The 13,720-nt window shown below is 43.2% G+C and overlaps 1 protein-coding gene across 3 annotated transcripts in view; it reads left to right on the top strand.

Annotated features, from left to right (window-relative positions):
- PRICKLE1 (prickle planar cell polarity protein 1) overlaps positions 1-13,720 on the top strand; it is a 111,132-nt gene that overhangs the window by 77,483 nt on the left and 19,929 nt on the right. The window contains exon 1 of one of the 3 annotated variants that reach the window (XM_011283880.4): positions 13,210-13,339. The exons of the other annotated variants lie outside the window; for them this stretch is intronic. The gene's annotated coding sequence lies outside the window, so the exon portion shown is untranslated. Of the gene's footprint in view, positions 1-13,209; positions 13,340-13,720 lie in introns of those variants that run through there. 3 annotated transcript variants of the gene reach the window in all.

The following is a 13,720-nucleotide window of genomic DNA, read 5'->3' as shown; positions in this document are numbered from 1 at the left end:
CCCAGCAGTTGGGAATATTCTGATGCGTTTTGATTATTTCAGGGATTCATTTTCCTATAAGACTCAGAAGAAAAATTCACTTGCATAATTTCTGTTACTTTTTATTTATTTTTGGTTGTCTGGTCCTTTCTGCGGAACAGATATTGAAGCCAGTGGCTCCTAATCTTTTGTCTTGTGTGTGTGTGTTGCATGAAAGCTGTAAATAGGCCATCTCTTGTGAGGCCCGTGTTCCTTTCTCAGCAGTTCCTTAGCTAAGATCTGCATTGTGATCATCCATTTGGGGAAAATTCCAAGGGTTTTAGTGTGTCTTAATTTCTTTACTACCCGGTACTCCAAAGAATCTGTCCCTCTGTGTAAAATGAGTGTGAGGGAAGTCTGGACATGCTCATCCCAGGTGGGAGTAACTCAGCCCAGGACTTTACTAGATCAGTAACAGGTGTGAAGTGTTGTCAAAAGGCTCTTCTCTTTGACAGCTGAATTGAGCCATAAAATTTTTGAATAATTTATGCACGTCTGTGGAAGCCCAGATATAGATTGTTAATCCGGGGTTCAGAATGCCCTAGTGTCGATTTCACAGTGAAATCCTTAAAGTTAATTTTTTAGTGTGTCTCTTATCTTTGGCGTAGGTGAAAATACTCAGATCGCCCCCTAAGTCAAAATTAGTTTTGTAAGCTATTATCCATGGTCTCAGCATCCTCTCATTGCTTCGGAGTTTATCACAATCACGTGTTTCAGTTTACATTTTAAAATATTACAAGATGGCCAAGACTGGGGTTAAGAAATCTTTAAAACATCTTTAATTTCGGTTCAACTGCTAGGTTGCATACTCTTCTTGTAAGTTGGATTTTTCCCCTCCAAATTAAAAAAATGAAAAGAAGAAAAGAAAAGGAAAAAAGGGAAAGCAACATGCGGTTTGCTGTACTCATCGCTCCTCCTAGCCTGCCTGTTTTGCATTAGGAGGTTATGGAAACCTAAGACTGAAAGGTCCATAAAGAAAACCTTCCAGCAAAGGAAAGAAATAGAGAAAAGAGGCATCTGAAACTTGGCCCCTTTCCCCCATCTGCCCTAAAAATACATTCCAGAACAAAATGTGAGTCCCTGATAGTTGGAAATAGAAAGAAGAGAAGCAAATAATTTTTTTTTAAATCATACTTCTTAAGTACTGTGGTTAAGTAGTCCCTAGTTTTGCCCTTAAGAACTATCTAAAATGTAAAACCATCTGAGAAAAATCATACAGAACTGTATATGTCCATTCATTCCCAGGTCATTCTGTAAGTTAATTGTTGGTTCCTCCCCTGTTCAAGACAAGAACTGCCACCAGGAATCTGCCCAGTGAGGCTCGTAATTGCCATCCCTGTTGGCAGATTCCTAGCAATAACATGGCAGAGGCCTCAGCCCACTTTCTCTTAGTTTCTCCTAGCAATGTTAATAGTAAATATTTTCCTTATAATGCCCAGAAGATGTGCAGCCTAGGTAGCACACGAGTGGTCATCTGGAATTATTTTTCCCCTTATAATTCTACTATAAATTCGTTTTTAATGTTTATTCATTTTGAAGAGACAGACAGAGCACGAGCGGGGGAGGGGCAGAGAGAGAGGGAGACACAGAATCGGAAGCAGTCTCTAGGCTCTGAGCTGTCAGCACAGAGCCCGATGCAGGGCTCGAACCCACCAACTGCAAGATCATGACCTGAGCCGAAGCTGGACACTTAACCGACTGAGCCACCCAGGTGCCCCATAATTCTACTATAAATCAAATTTGTTATTAGATAGCATTGGCATCATACTGCCAGCATTCCTAGTACAGGTTTTTAAGAATTACAAATATTTATGTATGCGATCATCATATTTATTCTCCTTAAGAACTCTCTTAATTAAGCATGAGAAACAGCGTGACATTTTTCTGTAGATTTAAATTTGCCTGATAGTGCAAAAATAATATGGTGCACTTCATGAAAGCTCTTAGGGATCACAGTTGCGGGTTCGAGAAGGTCATCTTAAAGGTTCTTGGAAAGTGATCATTAAGTGTTGCTTGTGCAGGAATTCACCTTCCTCTTTTATCTTTGAGTGCTGGCTCCATTTGAGAGGTTGTCTAACCATATCATTGGATTCTTTCAAAAAAAAGTTTGACTCGTCAGAGGCTAAAAACATGGTATTTCATAAAACTATTTTCTTTTTTTTAATGTTTACTTACTAATTTTTGAGACAGAGAGAGAGAGAGAGAGAGAGAGAGAGAGAGAGAATGTGCATGAGCAGCAGGGAGGTCCAGAGAGAGGGAAAAAGAGGATCCCAAGCAGGCTCCATGCTGTCAGTGCAGAGCCCCTTGGGGGCGGGATGGGGGTGGGACTCACAACTCTGAGATCATGAGACCTGAGCTGAACCTAAGAGTCGGACACTTAACCCACTGAGCCGCCCAGGCGCCCTCATCAAACTATTTTCTCATGATACTTCCAGTCTTCACTAAGTTGCTCCCCCTCCCAAACATACTTTTTCCAAAGGAAAAGGGAATCATTTCAGTGATTCCTCGAATCTGGTTAGAGTCTATTGAAAGAGAAGCTAAAAATTCAGAAATGGTTGATAATGGAAATCTGGTTTGGTCCATCACGTAAGCAAAAATGCAGTGTGCTGACTTAAATTGGAACTAGCGTTTATGTTAAGGAAAAATGTTTGCCCCTCAGTGGGAAGCAGATTGTCTTTACAAGCCTCTGTGATGTCATATGAGTCCTCATAGTCTCCCATTATTTGGGCTCATCTGCAAGAAATTTTTACTGGGGGACATATTGGCAATTAGAATTGCCCAGAAATGCTGCCAGAGTATTAATTCTGTTGTCTTTGTTTTTCATTTGCTGCAACTGAACCGAAGGACCTTAGTATAAATATGTGTACATATACATAATGTATTATGGTTTTGGGAGTTGAGGTGTAATCAGTTTTGTCTGACACATCTATTAATGGCTGTATTATTTCAGTGCCTCTTGCCTTGAGCATGTGAGATGCGTTCAGAATGGGTTACCCACAGACTTCCAAACGGGACCATTCTCACGGTTTGCTCTTTGTTCAGCGTGATCTGCCTGTAAGTTGAGGAGGTGATGGTTGGGCTGCTGAACCCATCCGAGAATGAAAACCTTATTTGAGTAAGAGCTTAGTACGCCCTGACACTGGTAAGGACTAATGGGCGACAGAGCCACTGTTGTATCTATGACCTTCAGATACAGGCCACTTTTGTTGTATTGGAACAATAAAACAGACTTTGCATCTATAGAAATTAAAATGGTGCAGTGAACTGCTTCAAAAAGCTGACGGTCTCACTTGTCTGAGGATCTCTAGGGCTGGGGGCTGGGGAGTCCAACTCCTTTGAGCTGTACAACTCTTTGGTCCTAGAGGCCAGCGAACTGATGTATTGTCATCGAACCCCGCTAAGTGACTCACAAGTACTGCTTCATTTCAACCCAAAATAACATGATACTTAAAATTTCTAGAATTTTTCTTCCTACTTTCTGATGATGTTGCTGAGGGACAAGTTGGGGAAAGCAAAGCATTTTATTTTGCTATTTATAAAAAGCTCTGCTTTAAAAACAAACAGGCTTTGATGTCAGACTGGGTTTTGAATCTGGGATCTTGCACTAATTTGCTGATGATTAGGATGGTTGAGCAAGCTGCCTTAACTTTTCTAATTTGTAAAATGAGGAATATACGATCTACCTTATGCTTTTACAAGGACTTTAAAAAAGATATTTGTACAGGATTCAACACAGTGCTCAGCAAACAAGTCCTCCCAAAGTTATAGCTGCTGTAAAGATTATAATAAGGGAGATTCATTTGGCGTTACTGGGTTCTTCCTCAATATATAAGCACAGAAAATGTAGTGACATCACCCTGTATGTCGAAATGACGCACAATTCTGGCACATACTTGATTCCTCAGTCTATCCTGATTCCACCACTCTCTTGAAGTTACTGATAATTGGTTGAAATGCAGGCCCTATAGCAGGTACTCAGTGAAATGGTGTAAGACAGAGCTCCCATTCCCTCAAGGGGACTAAGGATGTTCACAGCCTCCAGATCCACTCAGACCTCACTTTCATCCCTGACAAACAGCTTCTTCACCATGATCACCTTCAGAGAAAGATTTTCCTTTGAAAATCCTGGTTTTCTTCTCTTTCTAGACCAGCCACTCCCACCATTAGCCCAGGGATTGTGTTTTGTGTCTGAGGAACCTAACTTCCAATTTCACTGCTCCTCATTCTCCAGGGCTGATGGCATAGATCTTCTATGACTTTACATTTATTTTTGCGTCTTAAAAATCCTTCAGTGTGGCCCACAACAGGCCGTTAATGATTTGGTTGTGTCTTAAAGGGTTGGGTTTGGAGCTGTGTGCGTGGGCGTCGGATCAGACAGTTGTGCACATGGAACCCCAGGTCATGCCAGTGCAGGGGGCAGTACGTCAGCATCTGACTGACAGGAGAGGAGTCCACTCCTCTGGCCTGGTTCCTGCACTTTATCAAAATCACAATGGTTGCTCCAGCAAGCCATCTTCATTATGCTCAGTCCTGTGAAATAACAGTGATGGGGAGATGGTGTTCTCAAGAAGCGTCTGCTCTAGAAACAAGACCGACATACTCAAAATTGTGACAGCTCAAGAGAGGGTATCGTGTGTTGTGGTCTCCATTGATCCGGCGGTCCATCATGACTGTTTCACTGAACTGTGTGGGGCTGAGCTTGGCAGGAGGAGAATGAAGGCAGTTGGGACAGCTCTTTGAAGGAGCTAGAAACACCAGAAGGTCTATTTCTCAAAAATGTGTCTCTTCCATACACTGATATTAACCAAAAGAGTGGCTCCAGCCCACCCTTATTGGTGTAGGCGCTGAGTGGAAAGGAACGCTTCTGGGTTATCTCAAAGCTGTGTGCCAATAAGAAGAAAATCACATCACTCCAGTGGATACCATTTTTTTTATGTTTATTTGTGAGAGGGAGAGTGAATGAGAGAGAGAGAAAGAGAGACAGAGCACAAGTGGGGGAGGGGCAGAGAGAAAGGGAGACAGAGAATCCGAAGCAGGCTCCAGGCTCCGAGCTGTCAGCACAGAGCCCGACGACGAGGGGCTCGAACTCACAAACCGGGAGATCATGACCTGAGCCGAAGTCGGATGCTCAACCTTCTGAGCCATCCAGGTGTCCCATATGATTTCTGATTAGGAAAGAAAATAAGCTGTAATTTGGGTGGTGGGACTCACCTGAATAAGGTGGGAGTCTAAGGACATACAGAGGGTCCTGCAGCAGTAGATGCACAGCCTAGAAGCCCTTGCTCAGGGAACATCTCCCGGGCCCACAGCAAATCATGTCCTGAAGTAAGGTAGCCAGCAGATCACAGTGAGTGGCTAGACAGAGCCACAGAGAGGGAACAGCCAGGTTAGGCAAAGGGTCATGAAATAGCACGATATGGCTGGAAGCCAGCAGTTACAGAGTCCAGGGTCAGGTAAGACAGGTGGTGGTGATAGAGCTGGAGAAGTCCCCAGGAGCTGACATGGAGGCCTTCACTACCAAGAATCCGTGGAGATGTTGGGCAAACTGTGAAGAAGGGACTTTAAAGCAGGATGAAGCTGGTCACATTTGTGGTGGTCAAGTGAAGGAGAATGACTAGAGAGGAGACGGTGTGAGGAAACGAGTCAGGCTCCTGTGGTAGCCCCGAGTGGCGAGTGGCGGTGGCCGCAGCCTCGGAGGGAGGGGGGACAGAGCCGGGAAAGCTGAAAAGACACAAAGACCTGATAAGTAACGCAGTGAGGGTAGGCAGGCAGGAGGGCCTGTGATGATTGGTTGGTGGCTTACTCAGAGTATTGGTGGTACCAGAATGAGACAGGAACAGAGGAGGACGTCAGGTGTTGGTTTGGAGGTAGGTGGGGCACATGATTTAGAAGTTTAAGCTTTCTGGAGAGCCTGGGTGCTTCAGTCAGTTGAGCGTCCTACTTCTGCTCAGGTCATGGTCTCGTGGTTTGTGAGTTCGAGCCCCACATCAGGTTCGCTGCTGTCAGCACCGAGCCCACTTCTGTCCTCTATCTCCGTCTCTCTCTGCCCCTCCCCTGCCATCCCTCTCTCTCTCTCTCTCAAAAATTAAAAAAAAAAAAAAAGAAAAAGAAATTTGGGCTTTCTAAAGAGATTCCAGGTTAGCCAGTTAGTGTTCCTATCAGATCTCATAAGCCAAAAAGAATAAATGACCTAAGTGATGATAAACTTCACAAGATTGCTTTAAATATTAAAACTGAAAGTTTTACCCTCAAATTAGTTGACATACTTTTTTTTTAAAAACAAATACAAATAAAGAAAAACAGAATCAATGGACTGATCGTTGAGATATAAAAAGGAGTACTGTATGTGCAAGGTCTGAGTCAGGTTCTGTGGAGAATTGAATGTGAACAAGACAGCAAATATTTATTGAGAATCCTGTATGTACCAGGCAACGTGCCTGATACAGGAGGCCTGTGTATCTATCACTAAACAAAACAGGCAGGCTCCCTGCCCTTCGCCCCTCTAGAATTCAGTGTAAACTCAGTGTTGAAGAGACTACTGCTGTGAGCATAAAGGACAAAGGAAATATTAAAAGTAACTTCTATCAAAAGGCAGTTACTCATCTGGAACTACGAGATTCAAGACCAATAGAACAATGTGAATTCCAAATCCTGTCCCTGGCACAATCTAATTAAAGCTTGTAAACCAGTCTCCACTACAAAATCACCTCGCTTAAATTCCCACGGTTGCAGAAAGGGACTTGGGATCTCAGATAAGATAAAGAAATGTTATGGAAAACTTTGCTGACCTTTTTCTTTTTGGCAAGAGGCTTCTGGCTGCTTGAAACAATTCTTTGCTGACACCTCTCTAAGAACACCTTGATTAATTCAGCACACAGTAACAGTGTTAAAAGCTGGCATGCCTTTGTTGGTCCAGATTCTCCCTTGAGGAAAATCAACCATTTTAGTTGGTGGAGAGTTTAAATAGCGTGAGAAAATACATAGGTTTGCAAAATAGCTTTGCATATGTAGTTCATGAAGTAAAGCAGCAAATGCTCCATAATTTTAAAATTTAAGACAAAGCAGCATCTATTATTTAGATGTTTTGTATAAAACATGAACTGCGAGATTGTAGACCCCCCACTTAACATACCAGTGTCATTTTCAATGCCATTTTGACCTTTGTAGTAGGAGTTGGGTAGTTCTTCTACATAGATTATCTTCCAACATGAAAATCATGTGCCTGTTTCTTTCACAGTGATGGACTCTGAGCTCTTTAATGCTAGGGGATGTAAATGCTGTGTTTTAAAGGTGAATATCAACAGGAAGATAAAGTTTGAGCTTAGAAATGTAAATCCTGGGCATCTGGATGGCTTATTGGGTAGAAAGTGTGACTCTTGATCTCTGGGTCATGAGTTTGAGCCCCACGTTGGATGTGGAGATTACTTAAAATAAAAAAATGTAAATCCGTCAGGTCACCTTGAGTTTGTCTCCCATGGGCAGTGAAAACTATTTGCTATTTCAAGTTAGAGTTCACATCCAGGCTAAACTGTCGGTTCTGTTTCAAGTAAACTGTGGGAATGTGGATTCACTTAGGAATGCCCGCACCCCATCTGCCTCCCTAACCCCCACCATACACAACGGGCCGCCACAGAGTCCAGTTCCTTCACCCTCAGACACATGGTCTGGTTTTCTCTGCCCTTGACTGCTGAGGCAGCTCCTAAGCTCTTCCCATCTAGCTTCCCTGCACTGCTCTTTCTGCCCTCCCTCTAATTAGGGCATAGATACAATCACGTACCTCTTTGCTTGAACTTCCGTGGCTCCATAGCCCCTAGAGTAGCTTAAAGGGCTGCTTTCCTTTGGGCACAGTCTCCAGCCCCTCCCTCCTACCTTCCAGTCCTCCTATCACATTACCATGGGCTTACCAGGAGCTGCTCCCTCCCTTGGTCCTCAGACTTTGATTGGCTCAACCTGGCCGGGGGCCCTGTTCCCTACCCCAACTCCACTCCAGTAATTACCCTGATCAACTCCTTCTAATCCCTAAAGGCCCGGATCAAAGCTTCCCCCACCTCCACACTTCCTTGATCTTCCAGAATGGATTGATCAGCATTTCCTCTTATTCCTTTATTAGAATTTTAACCACCCCTCTACAGTAGTGTAATCACAGTGTTGCATGTTTCAAAAAATGAAACTCTTTGCCCCGCTCATCTTGTGTATTTTCCTGTGCCTTCTTTTTGAAGTAAATCAAGATACAAAGAGAATATGAAGTTTAGAATAGGAAATCCTTAACTCAAGGGGAGGGAGGATCTCGGTGTGACAGTGCGGCCCTTCAAGAGATATCTTTTGAGTCAACCAAAGAATAGATCAGTGACTCAGCGGATGGATGCAGGAGGCCTCAGTTGGGGCAGCTTCTGAGCCAATACTTGTAAGTCCTTGGGAAGGTGGGACTGTTGCAGCCCCTTCCCAAAGTATTGTCAATAAATGCAGCAGGGATCTCACTATTAAAGTTTGTGACTGACAGGAAGATACAGGAGAGGAATTATGTGTTCATGTCTTTTCCCATATCAACTAATAATTAAATCAGGAGCACCACTTTCGGCTTCAGAGATTTTCTTCCTTATGGTAATACTGTAGTATATTCTCTTTATTGTTTCTTAACCTGTAAAAGTTTTATTTGATCCTCATAAAAAGAAAAACGTTATAAATAGTATGAAAATACATTTATTTTACAAATGTAAATTAAAAACTGATACAGTTTCCTATAATTTGCCTTCCCTTAGAAACCATATTAATGGTTTGGTATTTATGGTTTTGGTATTTATAGTCCTCTAAATAGTTTTGCTGTGCATATACTAGCCTATAACAATGCGATCATACTACATAATGTGTCTTTATATCTTTGATGTCTTTATGTTATAGATCTGTCAGTATTTATCGGAAAATTAATTCTTCGTTCCTTAACATGTTGGTAGTGAAATCTGAGGAATGTTTGTATTAAACCACAGATCGACAGGAGTCGAGAAAGTTGAAGAACTTAAAGTCAAGATGCTTGAATACTAGTTTAATTATCTGTCCATGAAAACTAACACACATTTCCTGGGTGTGGGGAAGGGGCATTTCAGAAAAGGTGGGAGAGGGGGTGGGCAAAGATAGCTGCCCCGTTTTTACCGCAAGTTGTAAGCCAGAGCACGAGTGAAGTGAAAGGATCTGATGGTGCCCTGTTCTCCCTCCCAGCCTGGGCTGTGGACTCCAGACATCGCAGCTGGAAACACCTCTCTGGCGTTAGTGTCCTAAGCAGCTATTATTGAGTTTTTAAGAGACTCAGAAAATACTAGAACTGGTGGAGGCTCCAGGAGCATCTAGTTTGAGGTGAGGGAGCCTGAGGGCTGACCTGGAAGCCCTTGCTGGGGGTGGGGGGGGGAGAGGGGTAAGTATTTGTGGGAGGGGTTTGGGGAGAAACCAACCCTGAGCTTCAAGGGAACACTTTCCCTTGCCTCTGTTTGTATACTGAGGTTCCTATTTTAGTTGAAAAATGGATTGTGTTCCCTCTTCCAAAGCTCTAACCATTGACCTAGCCCCAAACACTAGCATTTTTAGAAATGAAAAAAAAAAACCCAAATACCTTAGAGAAGTGATTTATCCCAGTGTGGCAGAGTGAGTAAAATTGACAGAGAAGAGACATTTCAGTCTCCTGAGAGCCCAGCACACCAGGGTACTTGGATGGAGGAGTCACATCACTCTCAAAGGAGGTACGAGTTGGGGGAGGGGACGGACAGGAAGCTGGGAGGGTTGGAGTAGTAAATCTAAAGAGGGATTGGGTGTAGAAAATGTTAAAGAACCAGTGCTCTCTAATCACATTGCTTTAAATATAATCAAAGGGCGAAGAGAGTAATTGGAGGCCTAGAGGAACTGTAACCTATTATAAAACACCGTAATGCCTGTTAACTCTAGGAAGAGCTGATATCTGCCTTGGGGCCCTTCCCAGGGGGAAGAAGGCTCTAGAGACTCAGCTAATGATAACTAGAATTCGCAAATATATAGTAACCCACTAGGTATACCTGTCCAATCTGAGGTACAACAGAAATGTTTAAAATTAACAAGAAAAAAAATTTTTACCTAAACATTCAGTGGTAACAAGGATGATGAATTATTATGATTATTTTTTGAAAAATGATCTCATTTTTTAAAAAATCTGGACAAGATGTAGGATCCCATAGATTGTCATCAACTCTGTTGTATCATTTTGCAATTAAAAAAATTATTTTAAAAGGCATTTTAATTAGAAATTACATCCTACATACAGGTGTTACTTGAGATTCTTTTAGTTACCTATCTCTTTATAGTCAGAACAGCCGAACTGCTGTCCTAGACCATGCTGTCAGTGAAGACTAAAGCTGTCACCCTACTTAACATTACATATGCCAGCTGCCCCTCAGATTTACTGAGTGAGATGTCACTTGATGACTATTAGAGCCCTTGGTCTCTCTTCTCTATTAAGAAACTGAATCATTTAAATAGGCTCTTCCTAGATTTCTGACCTTTAGTTACAAATTCTTCCAAATGTCTGGGACCAAGAGCACCTCTTACTGTTCAAACTAAAACCCAGGTCTGTTTTACAAATGAAAAAACAGAGGCAAGGAACAGAAAAGACCTTAAGGTCACTATATACAAATCCCAGGAGAACCAAGAAATAGCACCAAGGTTTGCTTTATATTTTGTCCTTTATCTCTTTCCTCCAGACCCGGTAGAGTTGGCAGGCATTTGACACACAGAGTGCTGCCTCTTTATTTCTTTGCCTTTGGCATTTTTCTGGTGTTTTTTTTTTTTTTTTTTTTTTTTTTTTTTTTCCCTATCATAGTCTCTTCCATTAGGACACTGTAGTTCAGTGTGGTTTTAGGTTAGAGACGGAGTTACTTGCCCAGGTATGGTATATCTGTAAGGCCTGAGAAGAATGTCCAAAACTCATTTGTTCATTTAACTCATGTTTATTGAGCTTGTCTGCTATGTGCCAGGAGTGATTCTAGGTGCTGAGAATACAGTAGTGAATCCTGGAAGTCCCTGCCTTCTAGGGGAAGAGAAAGAAAGCAAACATGAACAACTAGGCATATAATAATGTCAATCAGAGCTAAGAGCTATGATGTGAATAGCGCAAACCAGAGGAAGGGATGACTTGGGGGATTAGGAACATTGGAGAAGGCCTCTTTCAGGAGGTCACAGTACAGCAGAGACCAGGATGGGATGAGGGAACCAAGTCCTGTGAATTTCTGGGCTTCCTTTCTCAGCCTCCCCTCAAGTGTGATCTGCAAGCAATGAATATTCCACCTGGCTGAAACAAAAGGGTGCCGGTTGGGGGCCTTGCTTCCCATCCTGCATAAGTTCACCCTTGCCGATAACAATGCCTTTCAGACCAGACCAAAGTCTGTTGCATTCAGTTGGAACATTAGTAAAAGCTTTTAACTCTCTCCAAAGTGCTTCAGCACTAAAAACACTGACAATAGGCAATAAAGCTGACAGTACCTGCTGAAATTGTAACAAACAGTATTTACAAATAACGGCCTTAGAGGAAGCACACTTAACAATGGCTGACATTTAATACTGATAAGTGTTGCTATCGATTTGTGGCCTTGGCTGATGTGTAGCTGCCCTTTGAAAGCTGTTTCCGGGGCGTCTGGGTGGCTCAGTCGGTTGTGCGACCGATCATGATCTTGCGGTCTGTGGGTTCCAGCGCCGCGTTGGGCTCTGTGCTGACGACTCGGACCGTGGAGCCTGCTTCGAATTCTGTGTCTCCCTGTCTCTGCCCTTCCCCTGCTCACACCTTTCTCTCTCTCTCTCTCTCCCCCTCTCTTTCTCAAAAATCAATGAACATTAAAAAAATTAAAAGCTGTTTCAAAAAGGATCCACCTGGCTTAAAGCATTGGTCTGCTGCTACTTCCTTTATCATAATGATATGATAGTTTAGGATTTCATTTAAGTCCATAACTGACTGCACTTTTGTCCTATAGATGGTGTCAGTTGATGATGTCCCTGAGGAAGCCCAAACAGAATGAAATAGGAAAAAGGAAATCTGCCCTAGGTCTTCACGGCTAATTTCACAGGTCCAGGGAGGAAAGTGGTAACCTTGGAAGTCCTCCATCCACCCTCCACAAACCCCCACACAACCTGAGGGCCAGAGCAGCTCTATATCACACCTGTTGAGAAACAGCCTTCAAAACTGGACCCTGAATTGGCCAAAAGAGTCTATTTGAATCACAAATCCTGTTGTTTGAAGCGGTATTTCCAAATTACTCTACCAACAGAGCCACAAATTTTTTGTCTCTGCCACTTTAAAGCAATAACTTAAAAAGGGAGCTTCTCGGCAGCTGCCATGCTTTAAGGCAGAGATAACAGAAACTGGCTATGGAGTTGTTGGCTGCTCTATTTATGGCAACTTGTTTGTGTATTTTTAAATCACAGTTACAATGGACTATTGTTCAGTTGAATAATACTGTAGAAACATATATGTTACAAATCACTCTCCCAAGGAATCCTGGTGGTTCAAGGATTCTTTTTTTTTAATCTTAATAAAAAGGTAGGATACCTAAGGAACCAGTGACCATTTTAAGTTGCTTTTATTTAACAGCACTTTATAAACTGACACAACTCTTAAGTATTTAAATAATGCATCTTTCTCTCTCCCTCCCTTGGCAGTTTATCACCTTGTGATAAGACTATTGTAGATATTAAAACTTGGGGTTCAGAAGAGATCCATACCTCAGGTGCTGATTATACTAACCTATCATTTCTTTTTTGGCTTGCCTTGAGGCACTGTTTTTGCTTCTTTTGGTCCTTTCTGTAGACAATTAATGCCAAACTTCACTTTCTTTCAGTGTATCTAGAAATAGCTCAGAAACAAGATTGGCCTTTTAAGTGTGAGGCACCTTCTTGTGTTTGAATAATGATATTCACTTAACCTGTTTGTAAAAACTCTTACTCATGTACTTGATTAAGTATATCCCAAGACCCGGCACCATTTCTTTTGCTGTTATTTACCGATAAAAATAAATCTCCTGCGCTAAGCAGTAGGAATCACTGCGAAATGCAGGAAAAGTCCGAAGAAGAGAATTCTCATGTTAATGAGTCCTTCCAAGTGAGAACTTGGTTAAACGTGCCATTTGCTGACATCATGTTTATGGGGCTGAGTGGAGATGATTTCTTTAAGAGGTGGCCTTGCATAATTCTCCTAGCGTTTTGTGGCCCGCGCGTGCACCTGCGGGAGGGGGAAGTTTACATAAGCGTCCTGGGGTATTTGCATCTCAGCTGCTCCTCTCACTAGGGCTCCTGGGAATGGAGCGGGCGGACGGAGGTAAGGGGCTCCAGCCGCGAGGCTGGCCAAGTGGGTGGGTAACTTTTCGAGGAATAATGTGCGCGCAGGACCTCGTGGAGACCTGCCAGGGGCACGGTCAGCAGTGACAGTTCCTGGAAAGCGGGCGGCCGCGAGACCAGGCTGGGCAGGCGCCTCCTGCGGACGGGAGCCGGGAGCCCAGCAGGGCTGCGATTGCGAGCCGGGAGGCCGGCCTGCGGCGCTCCTTAGGAGGGTGGGACCAGCAGGAAGCGAAATGGTTACTTTTTTAAATGCGGGCTCTGGTTACTTTTGAAGCTCGCCGGCCGCGGGCGCAGAGCGGACACCGGGATTTTTCTCTCCCGGGTGGAGGATTCTGGAGGAACGCAGAGCTGGGGGGTGGGG

The sequence above is a fragment of the Felis catus genome, chromosome B4 (genome assembly GCF_018350175.1).
Source record: "Felis catus isolate Fca126 chromosome B4, F.catus_Fca126_mat1.0, whole genome shotgun sequence".
Lineage (NCBI taxonomy): Eukaryota > Metazoa > Chordata > Mammalia > Carnivora > Felidae > Felis > Felis catus.
This window is presented reverse-complemented; position numbering and strand designations above follow the sequence as displayed.